The sequence below is a fragment of the Danio rerio genome, chromosome 2 (assembly GCF_049306965.1).
Source record: "Danio rerio strain Tuebingen ecotype United States chromosome 2, GRCz12tu, whole genome shotgun sequence".
Taxonomy (NCBI): Eukaryota; Metazoa; Chordata; class Actinopteri; order Cypriniformes; family Danionidae; genus Danio; species Danio rerio.
The window spans coordinates 29,783,721-29,789,720 of NC_133177.1; positions in this window are offsets into that span (position 1 = coordinate 29,783,721).

A 6,000-nucleotide genomic window follows, 5' to 3' on the forward strand; every position below is an offset into this window, starting at 1 on the left:
TGCCGTAAAAGTAAAATTACTAAACCTGCACACAGGAGCCTGATAAAAATGCTAGTTTTAGAAGAAAATTTCTGACGGCATTTAAAGGATTTTGCATCTAAACTTTTCATATTTATTCATCATTGTTGCATGCTCATAAGAATACCTATTATAAGAGTAAAAAATGAAAACTTGCTGTCAATTTACTCTCAGGCCTTCCAAGATGTAAATGACTCAGCTGAAATCATGAAATCTCTGGGTGATTCATATTATGCAATTAACTGCTGCTAGCACTTGGAGTAAAAAATATACAGGCAAAAGCTGCAATAATGGTACAAAAGATTACTATTTCAAATATATGATGGTCTTTTGAATTTTTTTTTTTTTCATCAAAGAATCCTGAGAAAAAACTCTATAAAAATATTAAATACAGTGCTCAGGATATAGTGTATAACTACACCTCTCACAAATCTATCTATTTAAATTAATATTTTAATATGATGCTATACAATATTATATCTGTGCATATGCATTAGATTAGTCAGTACTGAAGCCATATCTGGAGCTTATCTAACAAAATAACTTATGATAATGGTCCAAAAATTAGTACACCCAAATTTATGTTATAGAAAAATATTAAATACAAATTTTAAAAAGAGGAAAAATCAAGAGAAGCAAAAAAAACAATAATAATAATTTTGGTTGAAATATTTAGGATTGTAATTTTTTTATTTTTTGCAATATTTTGCTTAAATTCAATTTAATTGTATTATTTTTTACTTTTTAGATATGTTTGGTGACTAAAGTATTTTAATAAATATACATGTTAAATAAATATGTTTTGTTTAAATGTACTAAAATACATTGCCTATATTTACTGAGAAATGGAGAAACATATTAATTTTCAAAATGGGCTGTACTCAATTATGCTGAGCACTGTAATACTCTTTTAAACATCATTAATGACATGTTTCTTGAGCAGCAAATCATCAGAATGATTCCTGAAGGATCATGTGGCACTGAAGATCAGAGTAATTATGAAATCCAGGCTTATTATCACTGAAAAATATATTTAAAAAACAAAATACTTATTTTAAATATTAATAATATTTTACAATAGTACTGATTTTACTGTATTTTTTCACATTTATTTTGTTTATTTGTTAATTCAACATTTCTAAATATATTATCTGTACTACAATTATTATTCATAAAATAAAATGGCAATTATAGTGATAATAGATCCATCAAATAAATTATATTTATTATCGACAATTGTCTAGACAATATGCTATTATCTACTGAAAGAAAAATTAAATGTCAGATTTGATCTAATATTTGATATTATGAAAAGGCAAAGGTAAATGCAATAACTTGGTAACTTTGGTGACATGAGACTTTTGCATAGTATTGTGTATATATCCAAATTACATTTTTTTTTCTCTGTTTATAGAAATATCAGAAAACATGTACACAAAAAATTAGAACACTCGTCAGAACAACATTGTTTCTTCAAGTAAAAGTTTCACGGTTTTGTAGAGGTTGTCCTGAGGTTTTCTGAAATGATGTGCTATGTAACATCAGATCTCTTTCAGCAGAATTCTACTTTAGATTTAGGCTGTCATATCTTTCATTTTCCTACAGGTTATTTCACTCTACCTCTACATAGTAATATTAAGGTGTGGGCTCTGTGGAGGACATTTCATGACTGTATGGGTTTCACCCACTGTTTTTTTAAACAGGATTTCACAGCATCAGGAGAGTGTTTGAGATCATTACCATGCTGAAAAATAAAACCATTACCAAAGAGGTGCTTTCCAGAAGTAATAGCATAATGGATTAAAGCCTGTCTGTATTTTTCAGAAACAAATGCCAACACCACTGGCAGAAATGCAGAAACCAGGGCAGAGCCTCCAGCATGTTTCACTGAGGGCCTCAAGCATTCTTTCTTCCATCTCTCTCTCCAACTGTGCCATTCACGTGTAGAAAACAATTGATCCACATAAATTCCAACTCTAATCTGTAATTTCTGGCTGTATTCTAACAAGATTTTTGTTTTTGAATTGTCATAATGCCTTCACTGAAACAACGTAATGGTGGCATAAAACGTTTGCACAGTATTGTATGTTAAAGATATTACGTCCAAGTATAAGTTCTTCTCTTGTGATTTCCCGTGTATTAACCCTACAGTAGTCAACATTTAAAGGGGATCAAAACCTTTCATCATTGTTGTTTTTGATTTTAGGATAACACCCATTCTTGTTTTAGGATGACTTTGTTTAAGTTTTTCGTTTTTGATTTTAGGATAACACCCATTCTTGTTTTAGGATGACTTTGTTTAAGTTTTTCGATCCACCTCAAATGTTGACTTTGTGTGACCCTGGACTACAAAAGCAGTCTTAAGTTGCACAGTTATATTTGTTTAAGGGGAGTCAAAAATATACATTTTAATGTAATGATATTAAATATCATGTTCCTACCATAAATATAGCTTATCTTAATTTTTTATTAGTAATATGTATGACTAAGAACTTAATTTTTACAATGTTAATGCTATTTTCTCAACATTTAGATTTTTTTCTGATTTCTCATAATCACTGTTTAAATTTTCGTTGTCATCCTTTTTAGAATGTGAAAATGTTTTTTCATACCAGAGGCAATTACCTGCTACACTTTTTAAAATTAAGGTGATTACATATAAGAACCACTTTCAAATGCCTACCACCCCTCTACTGTAAGGGGTATTTTCTGTTAAAGACAGTCCATTAAAGGGATAGTTCACCCATAAATTTAAATTATCATAACTTCTTCATGTTGTCTCAACTCAAATTGATAAAGTCAACATAATTGTATTTACAAATTTAAGTAGATTGAACATAAAACAATTAAGCTGTTCCAAAAAAATCTCAAGAATTGTGTTGATTCAACTCATTTTAAATAAGTTGTTTGAACAAGCAGCAAAAAATATTTATGTGAGTGTTGTTCAAAACCTGTTTGACTTTCATTTGATAAACACAAAAGAAGATATTCTGAAGAAAGTTGGAAACCAGTAACCATTTCATGTATTTGTTTTTCCTACTATGGAACCAATTGTTGCAGGTTTTCTTTTTTTTTTTCTTTTTTTTTTCGAAATTCAAAATACAAACATCAAGGTTTGGAACCATTTGAGGGAGAGCAAATAGTGAGTAAATTTTTATGGGTGAAATATACATTTAAAGATTCTAGGTACACCAATTAAGATCTTGTGGGTATATTAAAGCCCAACCAGTTTCATCCAATGTCCTGAAATAAGACCAGCATCGAAAAACAAATATCTCCTTCCAAAATGTGATAAAACCTAACATGTTAAATACTTCAGCAGCAGTTATGTAGATTATTTATACTCAGGCATTCTAAATATGATTGGCTTTAACTTTGTATTTTGGGCTGGAATGAGTTCTGGTCATACATGACTTGACATTCAGGCGAGCGTCTGCTGATACCGGCTCTGGGCTTTTTGGCCTGGATGCTTATCCAACTATTAGGTGAGGGATCAGTAGCCTGCCTGGGCTCAGAAAAGTGAATGTCCTGTCTGAATATTTTATGCAATGTAGACTATGATAAAAAATACATGCGCTAGAAAAGCATCAGTGCGGGATCTGCAGAGTTTGAGATGGCACTGCAGATGCAAACCAAATCAAACCTGCGCTTACAGGCAGATCTTGATGGATGATCATTAAGAATGATAAAAAGTGGCTAAGTAAAAGATTGCGAGTAGATTTATGTCTTACATTGTACATCTGCATTCTGTGTCACAGCTTGATCCTCCTTGCGCTGTCATTCGCAATTACAATTTTGCATAATTTTAATGAAACGCTGGATTTAATGTAAGTAAAACAGCATGCGTGTATGTTACATGCTGATTTTCCAATGGAAGATAGATGTTTGCTGCCCCCTTGTGAACAAGACCTTTTAGCACTTTTGGTCTGTCCGTTTATTTTTGCCCAAAAGGTTATATATAGAGCTCATATTTTGAATAGGCTATTTAAAGAGATAGTTCACAAAAAAAATGTAAGTAAAAACGGAAAAGAAAACCTTTTGAAGAATGTTCATTGCTTAAAGTTTAATATTTTTAAACCAAAGAAAATATTAATTACGCTACAAATAATTTTGTGTTTAATGGACGTCAAATAGACATCTAAATGTAGACAGCTTGGCTAAAACAAGGCTAAACTTGGGCTATCAGTGAAAGTCTAATAGACGTCTAAAAATAGCCCAAAACTTGACTAGTCGTCAAATAGACAGATTAGACAGACTTTATAGGTGTAGTCACTCATTTTTGTTTATTTGACGACTAGTCTAGTTTTGGCCTATCCTTAGATGTCTATTATTTTCACTGACAGCCCAAATTTAGCCTTGTTTTAGCCAAGACGACTATGTTTAGACATCTATTAGACATCTTTTAAAAACAGGGTAGTTTGCCATCACCATTTTTCATCTTAAGATGATCTGCCATCATTTACTGGATTATTTTACAGTATATTATCTTCAATACACAAGATTTTGTTTTTAATAATAATAATATTTAGATCGCTTGGTTCTCATTTTCATTTGGTGTTTACTCTAGTGACCCCTGATAAATAAGAGTTTAAGTTGAAGGAAAAATTAATGAATGAACAAAAGGTTCTCATTTAATTTATAATTCACAAAATGGAACCAAAATGTTTTATTTAACATTTTTTAAAGTATATGAAGAATTTCTGTCATACTTAATTCACAAAATGAGAGCTTGTTTTTATTTCTCTGTAGATTATTTTGTTTTTTAACTGTATTTTTATTTTATTTCAATTCTTTATTTGACAGGGACAATGGACTCTCAAAGAACTGTCCCAGAATAGACCCTTTTCACATTACCAGGTTTCTCAGCAGCAGAAGTCATCATAATTGGGTAAACTTGGAGAGCAGTGAATGGGAGAGTACAACAAATGTTTTTTTTTTTTTTATTATTATCATATTTGCTGAAATAATAAAAGAAAAACTCCAAAGTGGTGTTATCAAGACTTCCAGGGGAAAAAAAATCATGTCAGAATAATAACGGCAGCCAGAAGAGAAAACATAGAAAGAAAAAACTAATTTACTGTCCTGCCCATAGACGCTGCATTCTCTTTTTGATGCAAAGATGATATAATACATACATAAATACATATAGATGTTTATATATATTTTTTATCTAAATATTAAAAACTTTCAAGGATTTAAGATTATGATAACCGTTAAACGTAACATAACAGTAATAACAGTCTTGTAAAAAGGGTCCATTAGCTAGCTAAATTTCATCTGCAGTCCCTGGCCAGGAAATATGAATACAAATAACTAAAACAAACACAAAATCATAATTAATAAATTAAATTAAGATCTTGTTGATCTTAACTAATGATCACACACATGATGCATAAATCTTCTGTATCTTCCGATGAAGACATATCTAGCAGTATCTTCTTATAAAGACAAAAACGTATATATTTAGAAAGATATCTGTCATCATTTACTCTAAGTTTTCTTGATATTGCTTTAAACATTATCTTCTGCTGAACAAATAAGAAAATATTTTGAAAAGTTTTGATAATCAAACAGTCTCAGCTGTCATGGACTTTCTACTGTTTTTCTTGTCAATAAAATGTAAGCCAATATACCTTAGTCAGGTTTGGCAACAACCTGAATTAAACATGACTGAAAGCAAAGTAATGGAGGTAAACTTTCCACTGTGTGTAAAGGTGCCAGATCATGTCATTTTTTAAACTCATACCTTTCAAAACTGTTTTATGGACTTTTTGTCTACTGATTTATTTCTCTCCCATGAGCCGAGCAGCATGTACTGTATGCTGTTAAACAACAATAGTTTGCAATCTATTGAGTGCACTAAAATCCCTCTCAGCATCATTTTCATTCCTTTCATAGACTCAATTTGGCACTTTATTGAATAAGACCCAAAGCAGTTTAGTTACCAACACTCTTGAAAATATGTGAAGAATATCTGTCACC